This window comes from Palaemon carinicauda, chromosome 38 (assembly GCF_036898095.1).
Source record: "Palaemon carinicauda isolate YSFRI2023 chromosome 38, ASM3689809v2, whole genome shotgun sequence".
Taxonomy (NCBI): domain Eukaryota; kingdom Metazoa; phylum Arthropoda; class Malacostraca; order Decapoda; family Palaemonidae; genus Palaemon; species Palaemon carinicauda.
In genome coordinates, this window is record NC_090762.1 from 24,286,870 (window position 1) to 24,309,688 (window position 22,819).

The window sequence follows — 22,819 nt, forward strand, 5'->3', positions numbered from 1 at the left end:
TAACTCCTCCTTTAATTGAGCCTTTTAGGAATAATCTTGAAAGTTTACTTTAAAACCAATTATTTGAGCTTCCCTAAAAGTAATTATTCTTCCCATTGTCCTAAATAATTGATCATATCCTGAATAACTGATTATTTTTCTTTCCTCAGAAGCAGTACCTACGTGCGATTCCTAAATCCCTTCAGGTTTAACCTACGTATCAAAAACTAGATGTATATGAGCATTCTCTTTACAAAATATTAATCCTGACTATTTCCTAGGGTATAAGTAATCCTTAATTAAGCCTTTCAGGATTAATCCTTAAAGTTTACATCAAAACCACTCTTAGAGCATCTACTATAAGCAAGATGTATTTCGTGAATATTAATTTAAACCCAACTTCACAGATGGTTTTTAAGACTACCATAACTCAAATTACTATTACCTTCATAAAACATTTTAATATAAACCTAATTTGTAAAATGTTCCAAACTACAATTGTTATTAACTATATAGACCATATTCTGAACTAGAACACGAGGCAGCTAATGCCATCTTTTGTATAAAGATTATGAAAAGCTTAAAACCAGTGGATAAGATATTCTATCCTTTTGATAGCAATTTTGTCATTCTAATACTGTATTATTAAACAAATTAACATTCACTAGATTGAAGAAAATTAAATAGGATCATCTACTGTAAACAAGCTTTTGGAATAATTAAAATATTGATATTTTCGGAAAATTATTAATTTAATTAAAATAATTAAACCATTTGATGTGAAATTTTGAGACTAAACTTACCAACACTTTGGCAAAAAAAACACAAAATTCAAAACAATCTAAACTTATTTATAAACAGGTATATTTATGATGTGGATATAACCTTAATTCTAAGATATATGAGAGAGAGAGAGAGAGAGAGAGAGAGAGAGAGAGAGAGAGAGAGAGAGAGAGAGAGAGAGAGAGAGAGAGAGAATTAGGCTTCTAATACTTAGCAATACTAAAACACAGGGATTCCCATCATAAACATTCAAAATTATTCTAATCATGAATGGACCAGTTACTCGCACAATAAGTTTATTCAATAAATAAAAAACGAATTCTTTACAGAGCATACTTGGTTCTCTCCCCCTTCAAGTGAAATAGGCTATATGAAAATAATTCTAGTACTGGGGATTTATATAGTCTTCAAATAAGAAGAATATGTCATTATTACTAGAGGAAAGGAAATAGGACGGTTATTTTGAAATACCTAAGCTAAATCAGCAATAAGCATTTAACATATTCTGAAATATAAGCCAAACTCTTCAATTAGCATTTTTTATTTATCTAGTATATTTTGAAATTTTAAGACAAAAAATCATCGATATTCATTTTTTATTTCTCTCGTATATTTTGAAATATATTAGCAAAAATCACCAATTAGCATTTATTTTACTTCTCTAGTATATTCAAAATAGCAAAACTTATACACGTGTATATTCCTGGATTATGATAAGCTATCCCCTCCCCGCTCAATGAAAAAAAGTTACTGAACTGTGACAAACTGGCTAATTAGAAAACCAGACTTTTTTTTAATATAGTAGCTAAGATCTTAAGCATATATGCTTATACTTTTTTAAGAGAACATAGGCCTTCCATAGATTCGACGTTGAGTAGGAGAAAATTTCAATGTGAGTTGCTACTAATTGGATGTGAATCTCGAAAGGCAGAGATGAAAAGGTATAGAGATGAAAAAAATATTCATAGTTAAAATAAGTAGTTGGAGGTTATATCCACATGCAATTAATGTACTTGAATTTGAATCAATTGCTAAAAAGATGATTAATATAAATTTCCCTTCAGTCACACATTTAGATAACTTGTTTACAGTATTTCACACAATGCTGAAAATGATGCGACCTTGATTTTAAGAGGTCCAGAGGATATTGACATTTGATTTAGCAATAGTTAATAAAAATTGAAAACATGAACAGCAAATTTGTAAGGCAGAAGTCCTTCCTCATTTACATTTGTTAGTCTTACCCGATTGTTATTGTTAAATTTACCTTTTCAAAAAAACATTTATAATACAAAAGGCCACTCCATTTAACATGAACTATAATAATTTTGGCTAATTATTTTAGAGGCACTTGGCACCAGCTAACTATTCAAACGATTGTGATTGTTTAATATCAAATAAAAATTAAGAAATTGCAATCCGAGTTTTAATTAGAAAAGTCAACGCTCATAAATGTAGATTTGGACCTGATTTTCAAGTTAAATTTTAGACGTTTAGAATTTACTAGAAAAAATAGCTTCACTTGTATTTATTAAGGGAAAGATACAGAAAATTCAAAATTAACTAAAATAGCTTTATATGCACTGACTCTGTTATGATTAGGAGCCAATAGAATACTTGCTACTAAACTGAGTAAAAATTAACGGCTTTTATAATTAAATTCCAAAAATAAAGACTAATTAACTTCAAATAATCTGGTGATATTGTAAATGACTTGTTTACTTTAACTCGACTTCTGTTCTTCAAATCTCAGTTAGTGACTACTATTGAACTAATGTGATATAAATGGAGTGACCTTTGTAACACACAGATTTAAAATATTTGAAGGACTATAATTATATTTCTCATAAGGGTTTTCACTAGGTTTTCCAACTAGGTTGTAGTTTGGCTAGTGATAATAGTAACAATAAAATGTTTGATGATAGTATGGCCACTTCAGTCGAGACTATTTGCTACTCCTTATGAACTTCAAATTTTGTCTTCTGAAACCTTCTGGAATTTTTTTCTGTAGTAAATCCCAGAATATTTACGGTAGATCTTCATTTTGACGTCATTAGGAATGTCTTACAGCAGTTTAATTTTCTAGCTTGAGCAGGAGACTATAATTTCATTTCCTTTTGATGATTCTAGTCTGAAAAATAAATAAAAGACGTTAATTTTACAGATGTATCTTTCTTAATAGAAAATTTTACTGTGCACTTCAATATCATGACCACACTTTTGGTAAAACATTCTACATGATAAACTAAAAATAAAAAAAATATTCTAAAATATTGGAAATAATGACAAGACATGTCCACGATATTCATTATAGCAAACATTACAACCCAAAGTATATCATGTAAAGCAAAAAAGTATTAATTCCGGAATCCTAACAAGGAAATACTTCACAAATCGAATGACTGACTTCTGCTATTCCACTGTTTTCTTCAAGAGATATTCAATAAAGCATAAATTCCCTGAATAAAATATTCTACCTTACACCACAGAGGATACCTGGTCAAAAACACAAACTACTCATAAAAACATTCGCATAAAAACGATGTTTATAAATTCTGAGCAAAAACAAGATTTACTGACACAGTAACAGTTTCAGGGGTAGAATATTGCTTAGTATACAAGAGTATAGTGCTGTGTAAATGAATAATTATTGTTCCCCCTCACCTAAAATAACACCTGCAACTTCATAAATTTATCAGGGAAATATACCCCTCTCGTAATTAAAATGGCATTCTAAACTTTCATTATATATAGCATGGATCCTCCACAAAATAACTCCAGCTATCCTATCATATCAATCAATTTATCCAAGTGAATTTTCTGGTTAACCTTCAATCAATGATCCAGCTTATTCCAACAATCTTCACCATCTTACTTATCTAGTTTAACTATAGTAAACCTTATCACACAATCTTTGACTCACTTAATACATCTAAGTGAATTTTCTGGTTAACCTTCAATCAATGAACCAGCTTATTCCAACAATCTTCACCATCTTACTTATCTAGTTTAACTATAGTAAACCTTATCACACAATCTTTGACTCACTTAATACCTCTAAGTGAATTTTCTGGTTAACCTTCAATCAATGAACCAGCTTATTCTATCAATCTTCACCATCCTAACTAGTTTAAATATGGATAACTTTATCACACACTCTTCGACTCACTAACCTAATCTTGACTAGTTCACTGACAAGCTTATTCGATATTGTTTTTTACTTACTGGGTATACTTTAACTAACCTATCCAAAACTATTAACACAACAGCAATATGACTTGCCAATGATTAACCAAAGTTACCTTAAATCAATGAAAAATCTATCCAACCTTATTCTTTAATATAATCCTGCCTTTATCCACCATTGGCTGCCCTATCCTTCCTTTGTCCCTTGACCGACCAATCATTGTCTTATCGAATTACTAATTTTATTTAACATCAAATAACGAACTAAATATTGTTTTGACTAATATAATGTGTTTACATCACCAAATCTTTAGAAAATGTCGGCATGACTCACACAATTGCAAGCTCCTAGATTTTAGTACCCTTTGTACAGATCTAAGCTATGCACATGAGGTAGACTCAGTGCTAAATAAGTCATGTTGGATTATTACTGGCAGTCTAAAACCAACACCTCTACTATCTTCATACAAAGTAGACGGTATCCCACCATCCAATATAAGACGAGAAATATTAACAAGAATCCAAAAAATGAACAAATTAATGACCCCTTGCATCCATTCCACAATCATCAGGAAGCAAGGCCAAGACTGAAATACCGCAAAGCTTCGCAACAGTGAACGAACAAGAACCTTTTCGGGCAGCTACTCACAAGCTAGAAAAGAGGCAGGAAAGCGACTAATGGCTATCCAACGAGGAGCTGCCTAGCCTAAAACGAAGGGATGCCCAGTGAAACAACCCTCACCAAGAAGGACTGGGTAACCCTAAACATAACAAGGGTAGAAGTGGGTAAAACTGGATATAACCACCACAAATGGGGGTTAGCCATTATTTCATATGGCCTAGACTTGTGAAGAACTAACAGGTTAACAGCCAAATATCATAAGGATTAATAGTCCTGAGTTCCCAACAGGAAGGTGCAGGTGCTTGATCCCAGCAGGGACTGGTCACTTGCCTCCGGTATATCAGAAGCACCTATTATGCTATCTTTTAGGGGGCATGTATGGAAAGTAAAGGAGAAGGTAGCTACCAGAAAAAACTCTTTGGCAAATTTGCTAATTCAAAATGGGAAATAAAACCTCAATCTTAAGACAAAAACCCGTGGCACTCAACTACTCCACTGCCGAATACTGCTCACCAGTCTGTGAAAGGTCATGTCTTCCCCATAAAGTTAACGCCAACTTCAATCAAGCATGTCACATAATTACTGGTGCCCTAAGACCAACGCCCCTCCTAGCACCCTAGAGATTGGCAGACATTACACCACCAAATATCTGCTGAATAGCCCCTTCAAAGACCCAAAAATATAAAGAGAATGATGAAAAGCACCCATGCTATAATCACTGAATGGTTAGACAGAGATCAAAATCCTGCAAAAGCTTCATAACCATCACTAGCCTCGACCCCATGGAGTTATCAACTTGCCATTTAGAATGCTGGACAGAAACAGACCACAGCCCACCAGGCAAAGCCATACAGAGCCCATGTCAGTTTCTTCCCCATGGACCAAATCTCTGTAGAAAGGATTGGGTTACTCTTAATCGAGTACGAGCTACAGTTGGAGGACTGCTAACAATCTTCATAAGAGGGATCTCACCTCCTTTGCTGAGGCCCCATGTGGGCATCACATACAGACAATGAACCACATACTTTGTGGGTGTTAAAAGCAGCCAATCTGTACAAATTTGAAGCTCTATGAATGTAAACAGGCTGCTACGCAGTGGGTACAATGTTGGCGTGATAAGATATGATGATGAATTGTTACACTAGGCTCATGCTCCAGTTAACCTTACAAAGCTACACAAAATCAAGATTCTCTAAAAAGGAAAACTTTCCTTAGTTATATCTTTCAGGCCTCTTCATCCACTGATCAAAAGTAAAAGTGCACTTGACAAAAATAAACTACAGAAGTAAAAGTGCACTTGACAAAAATAAACTACAGTATTATAACAAACCAAAGTAAGAGAAAATTCCAATAGTGATGGTTTAAAATTAGGACCCTGGTAGCATCACATTCTGTAACCACGCAACCAAAGACAAAAGTGGCTTGGCTCAGGCAGGCAGGTAGGTGGCTCATCCTCACTTACCCATTGTTACTACTGTATCTATCGTTCCAGCTAGCGCATAAGTTACCACATATTTATAGGACAAAAGGAATAATTATGTTAATGTAGGATCAAATGATTTCCCAATGAGGTCGTCATAATTGTAGGATAGAGTGGGGAATGTAGTTGCATAGTCAACAATATTTGGGTGGTTATTATGAGTATCATATGTGCACAATGCAAAAATCATTGTTTTCATTTATCAATTAAAAGACAACAAATCAAGTGAAATTCAGCTGGGGAAATATCTTGTAATTTTCCTCATTTATCATATTTTACTTATTTTCAGTGGTCCCATACCATAAAAAAAAATTGTTTTCCCACTACAATATTTCCTCTTAGCAACGTTAGCTTTAGAAGTGTTCTTTCATCTCAAAAAAATGAAGGTTCTTTAGATACCTGATCTTTTGAAACAGTGTAAATTGCATTTAATTAAGATAAATATTGCAGAATACTTATTTTCGCTTGCAGTTGACCTGATTTATCCCATTCAAGTTGAAGATATAGCATTCATTGCTGTTCAAATATTTTGTGATACATAGTCTGTTTATAGATAATATAGTTTGTTAGAAGATAAGATACTAATTTTCTTCTCTTATAAGTGAACCATATATTAATGTGTCCAGCATTTCCAACCATTAGTTTTTACTTTTCTCTACCCTTTAAATGGCACAATTATCGTGGATTCTCAGTGGGAAATGATGTTTTACTGGTGGGGATACCATAAAAAGTGAATTACACAGTGTACGAACGAGACGAGCATAAATCACACCAAACTCGGCAAGAAAAATACACGTATCAAGTGCGTCACAGGAAACCTGGGATTAGGGTGGGGAAAACAGTGAAAGATGATTGTACGGTATCACATCTAAACACCACCACCTACCATAGCCTCAGGTGCTATTCCTCATGGATTGTAGTCTTCATCTGCTGTAAGTACCTGTATTCCATTTGATAAATAATGACGCTATATCACTTGGTAGACATTAAACAGATCTTCTTACGTACATAGCACAAGAGCTTCTTATATACATCACTTACTTTGATTAAATGCCAGAATAAATAGACTGTATTCTCCCTAAAGCACTTATTACACAAGTGGCAGCCAGCAAGTAAATGAACATGACCTTATTATATATTTTGTTCCCCCACAAGCATTTTCAACAAACATATCAGCCATTAAGTAACTCCATAGGGTTTAAGAAATGGTTGTTACATAAAACTTTGAGACCTGTAGCATAAAACTTCTGGAAGTTTCATTGGGTTCAAAAGATCAGTTAGTAAATACATCAGATATGAAAAAGTCCTAAATCCATAGAAAAATAGCATAAGCATAACTATTCACCATTGATTTTTAAAGCAGCAAAAAAATTGAGAGAACCGTTCTTTGGTAAACATATGATACTTTAATTTATAGCTAAATACATGAACCATATATTTTTCCTAACTGTTATTTGGTGATTCATCCACTTTGAAAATGAATATAGGGAACAAACCACCTGTTTATTAGGTGTCCAAACCCTCCCCCATACAATAACAACCCTATGGGATCCCTGTGGGAAACCAGTTTTGGAAAAAAAAAAAAAGATTTTCAGCAATAGGAATGATAAGAAATAAATAATAAACACAAGATAACGAGTTGCAAAATTATATGGTTCGTGTAAATGGCATGAAGATAAAGTATCTGAATTATCTATGATTCACATTACGTCACTCGCTTCACTCCCATAAACATTATCTTACTGCTCTTCTGTTCTGGCAAGTGGTACAATGATGCGCTGCACAATCCCTCCTTGTGAGCAACTACTTAAGTATAGCATCCCATAATCAGTCTCAAAAGTATAGATTGGATTTAGAAAAGTGGCTTTCACATTTTAGTCAATCGATACCAAGTTATTATGCCAATGAGAGAAGAATGACAAAATAGTCAGCACTCACCCATTTCTTGTAGTGTATTCTGTATAGCTATCAATTGAACAATGAATATATAATATTTTACCTTCTAGCCAAATACATGAACCATATATTTTCCCTACTCATTATGTTGTGGTTTATCAATTTTTTTACCATGATTATTAGGGGAAAACAGCTGTTCATAAGTTTCATACCCTCCCCCCATCATAATGATGAGGGCTCCATTGAAAGTGGCGTGAAAATATATCATAAATTCATATGATTCACACGTCCCTCAACTGGTTTTTGTAATCTTATGACTCACTTTGCTAACAAATAAACATTATCTCAATGACTCAAGTTCTTTGCACGCGGTACATGGATGTGCGGTGCTATCAAAATATCATAATTATCTATACAATAATTTACATTACATAACTCAATTGGCTCTGCTCCACTTTGGCTCGCTTGCACATTACATGAACCATATATTTTCCCTACTCATTCATTTTGTTTACCATGATCATTACGGGACAACAGCTGTTCATAAGGTTTTCTACTCCCTCTCTATAATTAAAATCATGGGGGATCCTAGTATAAGTGGAGTGAAACTATACCATAATTACCTATGATTCACTTGTCCCTCAAATAGTTTTTGCACCACCGTGAGTCATTTTGCTGAAAAATAAAGATTACACACAGCTCTGTTCAGGCAAGCATTACATGGTTATGCTGCACATGCTATCCACGGAGTCACTACTAAAGTATCATAAGTACTGTAGTCATACAGTAATCCTTACCTCAAATTTATGAGGTAGATAGTTGAGGATCCTCTAGATGGTGGGAGCACTGGGTCAGGATGCAAGTTGGTAGCTTGAGGCAGTAAATGATGTAAATGCTCGGACTTCCTGTGGTGGTAAAATAAACACACATTAGTATGATAGTTCATGAAAAAACAAAATACATAAAATTCAAAATGCGTATTAAAATGAATTTTACCTGGTGGATAAAGCATAAGATAAATATTGAACTAAATATTCCTTTTGCATTCCACCACCAAGAATGTAACTTTTGACATCTCCCTAAAACCTCTCTATGTTTTGGGTATCTGCACCTGTCTGTATCCATAAAACATTCTGAATGATTAACACAGAGGTTCGTATATCTGTAAGTGGCAAGACCTTTATAGCTTTTCTATAATTCACTCTGGATTAAGCACCCCACCTTAATAAAATGTTTTATCAAGGGCACAAGTGAGTATCTATTTTATGGTTGATCAACCAAAGTTTTTTTGCTCTCCAGCTCTAAGCCACCAAATACCCAAACTCCAAACTTGGATTCATCCAATTCACTGACTATGCCAGGCCCTCCATTATCCTGTAAGTTCTGGACAATAGTGCCATGCTGAAAGGTCCTTTAAAGGAAAAATATTCACAATCAGGAGTTTTTGTTAGACTTGAAGGTAGCCTTTAAAAAAAAAAAAAAAAAAAAAAAAAAAAAAAAAAAAAAAAAAAAAAAAAAAAAAAAAAAAAAGGTGCTCTTAAATGTGGTTACAAAAACCTACATGCATGATGCTTTCTCTTCTTAGAAACCTTGACTAATTGATTACAAGCCCACATTTTCAATTGAGGTATAAAGACATACGGATGACCACAGGTAGCACATTGTACGGATGAAGGGATGGCTCGTCCTTTGTGTAAAAACTCATATACCGGGTCATCTTTTCCTAAAACATACTCAAGTAACCTCCCACTCTATCAAATAACACCAAGAGCATACGCTAGTCATGATGGTACCAAAGAAAAATAGGGGTGAGGATGGGAGAAGTAAAAGTACATTCAGGGACTTGAGCATAAGTACAATACTTATAAGCTTTAAATTGGTTAAAAAAACAAGCTGATTAATATGTCACAAAAAAAAACAAAAAAACAAAAAAAACACAGTTCCCCAAGCAATTGAAACTAACACGTCTAATAACCCACCATTAGGTTCCCAAAGGTAAACAACTAACAGACTAGGATATAATATCCACATTTGAATCGGACGACACTTGGGTCACAGACCCCCATTAATCATACTGAGTCAAATGCCAAAGTAGCTAGCACACATCCATTTTTTATAGCAAATTCCAGTTTTGCTGGAAAATCGAGTATCACGTATTAACCAGGGGATAGTTTCACTATCACATGAGCAACAATAGCTATATACTGAACTGAGTATTTCAAACAATCAATGGCAAAAATAAATTAAATCCCACTAAATTTTGAAATAGATTGAAATCCCACATGGAAGACCTTTTCTCCCAACGGTAGACATGGTGGAACTGATTCAGATGGGAAAAAAGGGCTCTGTAAAACAACATCGGGAAATTTACGCATAAATATTTAGCACCTCTTAATTCAATCATAAACCAAGCTAAGGATTACACATCATGCAAAAAAACAAAGCTACCAAAAACGACTGAAAAGCAATGCGTGTGCGGAAACCACAACCACTCTCTCAAAAGTGAACAATTGGGTAATACACAAGTAATTATGACCCAGTTCCAATTACGTATACAGTATAGAGAAATATGCCAAAATAGCCAGCACCAGTCCATTTCCCATAGAAAATTAGAGTTTTGCTAGAAATAAGTATATATTACCAATTAATGCATTATATACTAGCAAGTTCTATCACGTGTTGCTTTATTTTCAAGTTATTATTCTCTTTCTGCTTCAAGTTCAGAACAAATTATGCTTAAACAAGTAAAAAAATATACCACTTCTTATAAGCAAATCTAATTTTGCCAAGTTATTTAACTATTACAGTATACAGTTGCCAAGTGTTATGCTGTGAATTTTTGTTAGTTGTGCCTTAGGTAAAGTTTTGATGAGCCAAACTGTATCACAAGCTATATTACAAAGCTTAAAACTCTACAGTAAAGGTTTGATAACTGTTTGAGTTATGTTCTAAACAGGAATATGTCATGAGGTAGGTTAAGTTGGGATATACCTCCATAATTGATTTAATCTACAGCATTGTATGTGAAATTGGGATACTGTATATCCTCAATTTAATTCTATCTACAACATTATATGTCACATAGCTCAGTATGGCTAGGTAAGGAGACCGCATCCTAGGTTAGGTTAAGGTTAGTACACATTCCTGTGATCTAGATAAGTGTTAAGGTAGAGAAAGGCAGTAAATCTTGTTTAAACATATGAGGCAGCCCCATATTTACTTTATATAATAGACAGCCTTTTGTAGTAATACTTTAAAACGGTTGCCTTAAATTATAGGTCAGGACCATGATTTTGGTTTTAGTCTATATCATTGTAGGCTAGATTGTGAAAGGTCCTGTCAGGTTGCACTCACCTAACTTGATTCCATTTGCATTTGCTTAGGTCTCGCTGGGTGGGAGAGGAGTTCAGGCTAGTTAGGTTAAGACCTGGTGCCTAGGCTAAGACATCACTAATGTTCTGTGTATTCATATACAGTGTACAGTAGATTTTTTTGCAATATTACATAATGAAAGATTAGTGCATTACAGTACATTCAATATGTGCTCAGTCGTGCCCATAAATTCCGACTTAACAACTGGGCCAATTATCTGGGAGCTGATATGTATATTTAAGCCTTACTGGGGGGTTTAGGCCCACCTAAAAGATGAGATTCCTGCTCTGCTTTTTATAAAAAGGATGTAATACACTAAACAAAGCACTTTAAGAGTAAACCAACATAGAACAATTAGGTGTACACAATCACCCAAACTACCAGATTTCTCAAAATTAAAAATATAAATCATAGCACACCATTAATAATATTTGACCCCCTACATAGTTTAAATGGGTATCAGCAAGAAAAAACTCATATCTAGACCTACAGGTGGGCCTACTTCTAATAGTTGAGTGTCATATGATAAAAGGGTAAATACATACTTTAAATTCTAGCCGAATACATGAACCAAATATTCTTATAGCAAATTAAAGTATGTAACAACCAATAAATTTTAGAAAATGTAAAAATATCTTGTTGATTTTTACCAATTATAGGTACCATACACTTGTGATTTGATATAGAAAAAACACTGAAAAAGCTTTACTAATAAAGGAATGTAGTTCCATATAGAAAAACTCCTGTTTGCTGTTTTTTTTTTTTTTTTTTTAGAAAATGACGTTCATTTCCATCGCAAATAAATAGTTAATGAGATGTACCGTAATGTATCCTACGGTAATGGGGGCACCCAATGTGAACCGGGGGATTTGGGTGGGGAAAATTTACTGGTGAATCGATAATGGTTTACTAATCTTTTTTCCTCTATGCATTATTCTCTGGGAAGCATAATAAATTTAAATAAAAAAATCACAAAATATTGGCATTCTATTACCCTGAAATGTGTATTTCCCTTTGTTTACATCTAGGTCTGTAACCTGGGAAGGAGGGTCTAGGGTCTGTGACCTAGGCAGGTTTGTGATCTGGTGAGAGGGGTCTGAGGGACCTGCCCCCACCTAGGTCTGGGACCTGGGAATTATTAGGTTAGGTTAGGTTAGGTTAGATGGGTTTGTTAGCTTCTGCAGCCGTTTATGAATCTCGAAAGTGTTAAATAACGACGTTTTTCCTGTTGTCATTTCCCCCAAAGTCCCAGGTTCCTACCTTCGTGCGTTGGTAAAGGGGAGGGATAATGGGAGAACGGTTTATTTGCTTAGAAATAAAGGTAGAATTCGTTGAAAGCACAATATTCACTGTAGGAAAAGTTGTTTAAACTATTGGAAATGTAGTTCTGTGTTGTTCTATAATTTTACCTGAGTATGCTTACAGTCACAACTTCGTTTTATTATTCGAAATAAAAATATATTTTCACTCAGAAGAGGAAAAACATTGAAAAAACTTCTATGGCCTATTAAATCTAATATTCATTCCACATAAGACTTGGACTTGAACTTGCGCAGTAAATAGGATTTGGACCTACGAGTTTCTGCCACTGGTAAAATGACTTGGCCTTTGACTCCCGGTGTAGCAGGAAATTTTTCCCCCCTGACTGAAATTCCCCCCGGGAAAATTAGCCTAGGCCAGATTTCCCCCCCGGGAAAAGCAGCCCGGGCTGTTATTCCCCCGGGGGGAATTTCAGCCCTAAGATATTTTTCCCCCCCTAGGCCATTTCTCCCCCACCCTCCCTTGCAGAGAAACTATTTTGATGAATTGAATAATCAACGGTAAGTTTGACAAAATATTAGGAATATATATATATATATATATATATATATATATATATATATATATATATATATATATATATATATATATATATATATATATATATATATATATATATATATATATATATATATATAGTGAAAACCTAACTCTTCTTTCGTACTGTCCAGCACGAAATAAAAAGTACACTTGATGCTAAGAAGCACTATGGATGAGAAAGGAGATGATACGAAATTCTGTTGTTACCAGAGATTATTAGCTTTTACACCTCACCAAGGATGGTGTCGACAGCTTTGACCAGATATGCCACACATTGTACATGTGCTCGAAAAAAAAATCCGTTGTTGGCCATTATGTTTATTTTACTTGCTGGATATGATGGGAGTAAATTCTGGGGTTTTATTGCCTGGTTCCTCATCAGCTGAAAGAGAAATTTTCAAGTACAGAAAGGCACATCTCAAAACAAATCACTGATTTATCATTTATTTTTTTTTTACCCTAGGGTACATCTGTACCCCAAGGTAGCATACAGGCAAAGAAAAATAAGGGTAACATTCTAGGGTTGAAAAGCAACTAAAAATAACGGAATTTTGGGGATGTATTAATTAATTTATCCTTTTTTTCTTTGATTGTGGGATTGAATTACATTTAAGACAACTCCATGAGGCCTTGTAATTTTGTATTCCAAGGCAGGCAGTGTGGTACCATTCATAACAAGACTCGCACTCGACCACTTCACGTCCATCTGCCGTAATTCTTGTACATTCTTGACATAGCCATGCCCCAGGAATGTCGTCCTCCTTTGCTTTAAGTGTTGCATGAAGCGTTGTAATTGCATCTTCATCCATATATTTGTAAACACATTCAAGTGCTTGTCTTTTCATGACAAGCATGCCAGGAAGCTTCTCTGGTCTTGTCTCTATTTCATCTTCGGTGACTTGTATTCCTTCTGCTTCCACCCTTCTGACAGCTTTCTCATCTGCAAACATGAGTAAAATTACTTTCTCCTCCGCTGGAATATGTAGGATTCCCTTTTGTTCAGGATATTGCTGATGCTCTTTCACAGATGCGTTGAACGGTTCTGCTCCATGGATGTCATCTTCTTGCCTTAAACTGTTTGTGTCATTTTGTTTGTAGACCTTCAAATTCACTATGTGGTACAAGTTTTTTAGTTCTTTATTTGTTGCAACGTTTTTCAGTTTTGCGCGTCCTTTGCCTACTAGAGAAACAACTTCATATGGACCTAGGTATTTTGCTTCTAGTTTTCCTCCCATTCGGTGATTATTTCTATTGTTTTTTAATAGTACTAATGAGCCCTCAACTATTCCACTGCAATTAGATGTACGTCTTGCATCATAGTTCTTCTTTTGCCTGTTTTGAGCTTTAGCAATATTCATAGTTATTTTTTCATCAGCTGCCTTTTTTTCTGACAACACTCTCTCTGTCAGCTCTTTAATAGTCTCTGCTGTCGTTACTCTAGTTCCTACCGCTTCATATGACTGAGTATCTAGGTAGACTGGAAGCACGGGGTCTCTCCTAAACATTGCAGTGAAAGGAGTAACACCAGTGCTGGCATGGACTGAAGTACGATATCCAAACAGAATTCTTTTTATGTGCAAATCCCAATCGTTCTGCTTTTCATTAACACATTTCATAAGAGCTCTTTCAAGTGTTTGATTAAATCTCTCCTGCAATCCATTTGTTTGTGGATGATAGGCTGAAGCAATTCTGTGATCTATCTGTAACTTGGCACAGATGATATCATTCAGTTCGTTGACAAACTCTCTCCCTTGGTCGGTGATCAAGGTTTCTATACAGCCAAAGTCACAAACGGTATCTAAAAAGAACTGTGCAACTTCTGCTGCAGACTTGCGTTTTAAAGGTGAAGCAACTGGAAATTTTGTAAAGTAGTCTGTCATTGCTACAATATAACAGTGTCCTCTCTCTGTCTGGGGCAGGGGTCCAATCAAGTCCATTCCAACCTGAGACCAAACTTTTTCAGGAACATAAACTGGATGTAACTCTGGAGCTTGCGTTGCTGGTTTATTACTTGCTCTCTGGCACTTGTCACATTTAAAAACATAATCACTAACAAGTTCTTTGATGCCCTTAAAATAATACTTAGCAGTAATTTTTCCAATGGTCTTATCCCTTCCCATATGTGCACCACCAAAGCCTTCATGACAAGCTTTGATAACTCGGTTCACGTCCGTTTTCATCAACACTTGACGTAACTGCACTTCATTCTTTATTTTTCGTTTATGCATTAGATATCCATCTTTAACACAAAAGGGTTTGCACTTTTTTCTAATATCACGCTTTTCTTCTTTGTTTAGTCCATCAGGATACTTTCCACTATCCAGATATTGGTAATATGTGTGGTAAGTGAGCTCCTCCATATTCTGACGCACGTGTTTCCACTGCTACTACTCGGACAATTGAGTGTTAAGTGGCACTAAAACTAGAAGGAAAACAGACAAAAAGAGAGAATGTCAACAGCCCTTGTGATGGTAGTGTACCAACCGTGTTCCACACAATTGTACATAATTCCTTCACCAATGTGACGGCGCCGAGTAAGGTTCTGAATTCAAAGGCAGGTTGGAAACGACTGAGTTATATTATTGTAGAACATTCTCCTTATATACAAAACCTCAAAGCAACAGGACATAACAAGTTCACAAGACAGACAATATTTCAGAGGAAAAACCAGACATGAATTTTCATGTTCGTTTTAGTGCGAGGGAAGAGCGAAGATACAAGCATAATATATACAAAAGGAATTATGTACAATTGTGTGAAACACGGTTGGTACAGTAGTTTTATTATGATGATAATAGCCACAGCCATAGCCATAGATTTATAACAACAGTGGTGTTGGGGGGAATCCAATTTTGGAGAAAATGGTTTTGCCTGTATAATATATTAGAACTCCATACACAAGTTTTGGCAACTCTTTTCTGCCAAGGCTAATGTCCAAATTTCCATTGAAGGATATTGATTTCCTAAATAATATTTCGCATCTTTGGCAGATTTGGAAAACATCATCTGAGGGATGAATCAAGTTTCCTTTATCTTTCAACTGAATTAGCCTTGGCATTGCATTATTGTGATGGGCAGTTAAGCAATCTAAATAGGCTTCACAACGCAAGAATTTCCTCAGTTTATACACAAGAAATCCTGCTATGTACGCCACAATATCGCTAGAATAAAGTGATAAGGTGTAGGAATGTAATAGTAATCTTCGTTATGACTGCTTTCAGCTAAACTCCTATTCTCTATTATTCTGTTCTTAGGAGAAGATTTATTTATGTCAACCGAGTTATGTAAATGTGTAATATTGCTTGAATAATTCTAGGGGAATGCAATTACCACGAAGAACATTCTGTATATCATTATGAATCAGAATTTTCTTATAAGCAGCCGAAAACTGCATGGCAGTAGGATTATTATTACAACCCCATACTTCTTATTTTACCATAAAGAAAAAAAGCTCAACATAATCTTGGCTCATTTTATGACAGTAAAAATTTCATTTTTAGAGTAGAACGTTCAATTAGATTATTCAATCACATAGCTTTAAATGCCTAATATAAGCTTCAACCTTCATCATTAATTCTTTAAACAAACATACATTTTGTTGTTGCATTTCAATGATTTAAAGTTATGTCTGCGCAAAATTTTTCGAATTGAGGATATATAGGCCTAAACTAAAGAATTTGATTGTCCCTCACATCCTTCGAAATCAGCAAGTTTGTTTTCTGAGCAACATTGCAAGGGGTTTGATACGGATTCACTAAGAAACTGAGCAGCAGGCTTAAAATTCATTGTTCTTTTTATCCACGCAATATGTTGTGACCTCAATTTATTGCCTACATTTGTGCAGCTTTTCTATGAAATCCCATTGAATTTGATTCTTATGGCAAACGAAAAAAAAAATATTGGTTACCTCCACCAAGCAAAGGGGGGAATCTTGGCCCAGAGGGGGGAATATTATCCTGGGACAAAGTTCCCCCGGGGGGACATATATCCTGGGCCATATTTCCCCCGGGGGGAACTTCGGACGGGGGGAAAACCAGACCGTTACACCGGCTCAAAATGGAGTAGGCCAACCAACACTGCAAAATTAAATATCTACCAATTTCTTATTCGAAAATAACTCTAATGATACATTAATATACCAGACCTGGTAAGAAAATTAACGGTACCAACTTCTGGAGAAACGTCAGATGTTTAACTGCTGAAAATGTCGGAAACGTTTCTTCCTTTAACTACTACCGTCAATGTAATGACTAATGAGTCAAGACACACCCGGCTGCGGAACAATACATTTTCCAGGAATATCGGAAAGTAGAAAAATGGTTTTCTTCTCTATTGAATCATAATCTAATTGTCTCTCTCTCTTCAATACTTTGATATATAGTTAAAATAAAAAATACTGTGCTAGATGCATACTTAACTCCGCTGATTTTACGATAAAAAGCAGGAAATGCCATGAACTACTTTTCTGACTTTTTTTCCCCCTCGAACTAATTTTCGGATTTTTAACTCAGCAAACACACACACACACACACACACATATATATATATATATATAGAGAGAGAGAGAGAGAGAGAGAGAGAGAGAGAGTTGCTCATTATCATATAGGGGAGTTTCAGATTTTAATAAAATTTTGTCAATCATACCAACGTCAAAATTAATATAACTGATAATACAAAACCAATATTCGCTAAAAGGAATATGGAGATAAAAACCAACAAATATTAAAATTGATCTCTAAGATGTGATGAACTTATAGAGAGACACCGATCTTATAAATTCAATCCGGATGATCGGAGGATACCGATATAATTTTTCTCTCTCTCATGGTATTTGCAGATAAGAGATTATTAGCGATCTCTCTCTCTCTCTCTCTCTCTCTCTCTCTCTCTCATTGAGAATGGATATAATGACCCTTTGATTCATTGAAGTTTACCTAGCCTGAGTTAAAAACTTATTGGTTAATGTTCAACGTGACCTGTAGAATCCCCCCCCCCTCTCTCTCTCTCTCTCTCTCTCTCTCTCTCTCTCTCTCTCTCATTGAGGATGGATATAATTTGCACCTTGATTCCTTGAAGTTTACCCAGCCTGAGTTGAAAACTTATTCGTCAAGGTTCAACTAGACCTATCGAATTTCTCTCTCTCTCTCTCTCTCTCTCTCTCTCTCTCTCTCTCTCTCTCCTCATTAATGACATAATAAATGCCCCACTTGAAGCTAATATCAGACAAAAAAAAAAAATGATGAGATCACAACTGCTACTCAACATGACTGCATTTATGACAAGTGTTGAACCGGAGTTTCCAGCAAGAGCCCGTTTTTTTTTCCAGGATCAAGTAAAGATAAGCACCCCTGCATGGCCCAGGGAGTGCTTATCTTTACTTGCTCAAATATGGGAGTGCTTTCCTTTACTTGCACAATTTCGGGAGTGCTTTTCTTTACTTGCTCAAAATTATTTAATTTGTTCTGACAGGTTGTTTTCTCTTTTGAATAGTTCAAATAGTTGCGTTAACGAGTTGTTTTCTCTTCTTATTTGAGGATATCATTTTGGCTGTTCTGATAGATTATTTATGTTCTGACAGGTTGTTTTCTCTTCTGAATAGTTTAAATAGTTACATTAACGAGTTGTTTTCTCTTCTTATTTGAGTATATAATTTTTGCTGTTCGGATAGATTTTACTTTTTAGCATGATATACCTCAGAAAGTCGTATAAAGTCTTGAGAGAAACCCTTAACATGGACCGTTCTCTGTATGAAGAAATTCTTAAGCCACTGTTGGTTGAGGACCCGACTCCTGCAATTAACTGGATGAAGCAGCAGAAACTTTTGAGAGCTGAACTAAAATGCCCTCATTGTAGCATTTTAATGAAGTGGACAAAACGTTCTTCAATACAAGACAAATATGTCTGGAAGTGCCAAGTTAAGGAATGCAGTAAATATAAGCACTACGAATCAATTCGCAAAGATTCGTTTTTTTATCGCTCAAAGCTTTCTTTACAAAAGTGGATTGAAGGAATCTTCTACTGGTGTCAGGAACTGAGTGTTTTGCAGACCGTACAGTTATTGAATGTTTCAAAAGTGACAGTTATTGACATGTTCAGCTTTTTTCGTGAAATTTGCTTGAAACATTTTGAAAGGAACCCTATCAAGCTTGGTGGACCAGGCACAACGGTACAAATTGATGAATCTTGTTTTAGCCATAAACCAAAGCACCATAGAGGACGTTCTCCCCAGAATCCACTATGGGTATTTGGAATAGTAGATCCTACTTCATCACCATCCCTGGGTTATATGGAGATTGTTGATTCGCGCAATGCCGAAACACTGTTGCCGATAATTAGGAAAGTAGTTATGCCTGGAACAATTATTCACAGTGATCAATGGAAAGCATACAGGAACATTGAAAGGGACCTTGGATATACGCATCATACAGTTAACCACTCCGTGAATTTTGTTGACAGGACTACAGGCGTTCATACACAAGCAGTAGAGAGCTACTGGAACAAACACAAAATAAGAATAAAACGGAGGATAGGATGTAAACGAGAATTTTTGAACTCTTATTTGCATGAATTCATGTGGAGCGAACGTAACAAGAACGACAAGTTTCATAGATTTTGTGAAACTATAGCAAGACAGTATTATTTTAATTAAATTTTTACAAGTATTTTTGATTTCTGGACTCGACATCTTATTTCAGTGTTGTATATTTCATTTTATATTTCATATATCAATAAAATTTCAAAATAATTTATTGTGTTTAAAGTTTAAACCATAATTATAATAATGTGCTTATCTTTACATGCTCAAATATGGGAGTGCTTATCTTTACTTGCTCAAATATGGGAGTGCTATTCTTTACTTGCACAAATTCGGGGGTGCTTTTCTATACTAGTCAGTTATGGGGGTGCTTATCTTTACTTGATCCTTTTTCCATTCAGTTAATTGAAGTTCCGATGAGATTTCGCGTTTCGAGAGCCTATATATATTTGCTCGCTTATCCCCCGCAATCTTTACCGATTTCTGGACGTGAGAAAATGTTTGAAGGGCCCAGCACTGATATCGAGTTATATAAATGTCTAATTTTATAATGTATGTACTTTCTTAGTATTATTACTTGCTAAGCTACAACCCTAGTTGGAAAAGCAGGATGTTACAAGCCCAAGTGCTCCAACAGGGAAAATAGCCCAGTGAGGAAAGGAAAAAAGGAAAAATAAAATATTTTAAGAACAGTAACATTAAAATAAAAATTTCCTATATAAATTATAAAAAAAACGTTAACAAAACAAGAGAAAGAGGAATAAGATAGAATAGTGTGCCCGAGTGTACCCTCAAGCAAGAGAACACTAACCCAAGACAGTGGATATATACACTGTTTAGTGTCCCCCCTCCTATATTTATATAATTTTGATAAATTTTTTGGGAGGTTTATATGGTAAAAAGGTAATTCTATAAGAAACAATTCATATCTGAAATTGCTTCTACTTTTAATGTTTACCCAAACCAACACATATACCTTTTTATATGAGAGAGAGAGAGAGAGAGAGAGAGAGAGAGAGAGAGAGAGACTGTATTCATACCATTTTTCTGTAACTGACAGGAATCATCTCAAACCACACACACCCACCATCGAGAGAGAGAGAGAGAGAGAGAGAGAGAGAGAGAATTAACGAATGTGACCACCAAGCTTCACAATAATTCCATCATGCAATTAAAATACGAAGACCATTCTCTCTCTCTCTCTCTCTCTCTCTCTCTCTCTCTCGAATGTGACCACTAAGCTTCACAATAATTCCATCATGCAATTGAAATACGAAGACCATCTCTCTCTCTCCTCTCTCTCTCTCTCTCTCTCTCTCTCAGGATCAACAGCTTCTAGAACTATATCTATCAGACCAAGGGTCACCAACCATACTAATCAACCAATACAGGCATTTATCAAAGTGACATCTTCATCGAAAATAGATATTTTAGACATTTGAAAACAGAAAAAAAACGCCCCAAATGAATGAAGGATTTCGGCGGGAAATGTGGTTTTAAATCCACATTAATGGATGGATTTAAATGCACACTAATGAGAGGATTACTAGATGAAGACCTACAAAGGGGTCACCATAGCAAATTCTTGAAAAAGGCCAAAGGGTCACTATAGCAAATTCTTGAAAAATGCCATTTTGTGAGAAGTCGAAAGGACGAGGTCATTTGTATGTGTTAGAAGGTAACAAAACGAGAGAGAGAGAGAGAGAGAGAGAGAGAGAGAGAGAGAGAGAGAGTTCAACCTGTTAAGCAGCATTTCCAAGACTATCTATGCTTTACATAGTACGGCCACGTTCACAAGCAAAGCAATTGCAAAACAGCTAACGCAAAAGCGCTAGGATCAGTCACGTTCATTCGAATTCTATTGGACAAAACATGATGGATTTAAGTCATATAAAAATGACAATGATTGATAGAATGGTCCACACTAGGCTCATAGAGGTCTCTCACAAAACCTTGGATTACGTTACCTGGACACAGTATTATTATTATTATTATTATTATTATTATTATTATTATTATTATTATTAATAATATAAGCTAAGCTACAACCCTAGTTGGAAAAGCAGGATGATATAAGCCCATGGGTTCATAGGATTCAACCTTAAATTCAAATAAGCTGTGGTTGTTCTTTAAGACTTATCACTTAAGCCATTCAATCACAAATTGATTGACTTCGATGGTAAAATCCTTCCAATAACTTTAAGTGAGAAATTTCTTCCTCCAGGTGGTTAGAACAACTTTCGTTTTCAGTAGTTAATCGAAAAAATGAATGAGTTATTACTATAGCTGCTTCATACATCAATACATAATTAGTTTGGATTTACAAATTTGGGTTATATATTTCGGCGTTGGGGCTTGTGAGTCCATTCAGCACACGAGAGAGAGAGAGAGAGAGAGAGAGAGAGAGAGAGAGAGAGATAGAGAGAGAGAGAATATGCAGGATATGTAGGTCGATAGTCATTACAAAAGCAATGTATGAATCTCAAATGGTGTGCGAGAAGTTCATTTCGACAAAGAAGACTCCTACCACAGACCTGCCTTCCCCCACAATCATCTGTCGAGCAGGACAATGCCCTAGAGACTGACCATATATGCATATGATCAGCGCCAAAGCCCCCTCTCCACTCAAGCTAGGACCGAGGAGGGTCAGGCAATGGCCACCAATGACTCAGCAGATAAACCCATAGGCTCCCCAAACCTACTATCCTTAGCTCATAAGGATGGTATGGTTGCAGCGACCAAAGGAACTACCGATTTTGAGCGGGTCTCGAACCCCAGTCTGGCGTTCGCCAGTCAAAGACGTTACCACATTGGCCACCACAACCCCTACGCAATTGGTCAACAAAACTATTCGAAATCGAGATTTGATATACGAGAATTATTTTGATTCATCGTCATTATCTGAAACAGGGTTAAATGACTTCGACAAGGCTAAGACTACTGAAATGACCCCTCCCTCATATACGCATGCTCTTTAAGAGCTTCGATAATGTGGATTTGACAATTAACACAAATTACGCAGTTAAGATACGCAAAATACATAAGAGCACTGTTAAAAAAACCGTAATTTTAATAGGAAATTCTTCGTAAAAATTTACTGTTCTCA

At 35.4% G+C, this 22,819-nt stretch overlaps 1 long non-coding RNA gene across 1 annotated transcript in view; it reads right to left on the bottom strand.

The window, feature by feature from the left end:
• Nucleotides 1–893: 893 nt before the first annotated feature.
• The window catches only part of LOC137630114 (uncharacterized), a 30,168-nt gene continuing 8,242 nt past the window's right edge, over nt 894–22,819 (bottom strand). The window contains exons 2-3 of the long non-coding RNA XR_011041660.1: nt 8,744–8,851; nt 894–2,893 (exon numbers count right to left, since the gene is read on the bottom strand). This is a non-coding gene — a long non-coding RNA (uncharacterized lncRNA). The remainder of the gene's footprint in view (nt 2,894–8,743; nt 8,852–22,819) is intronic.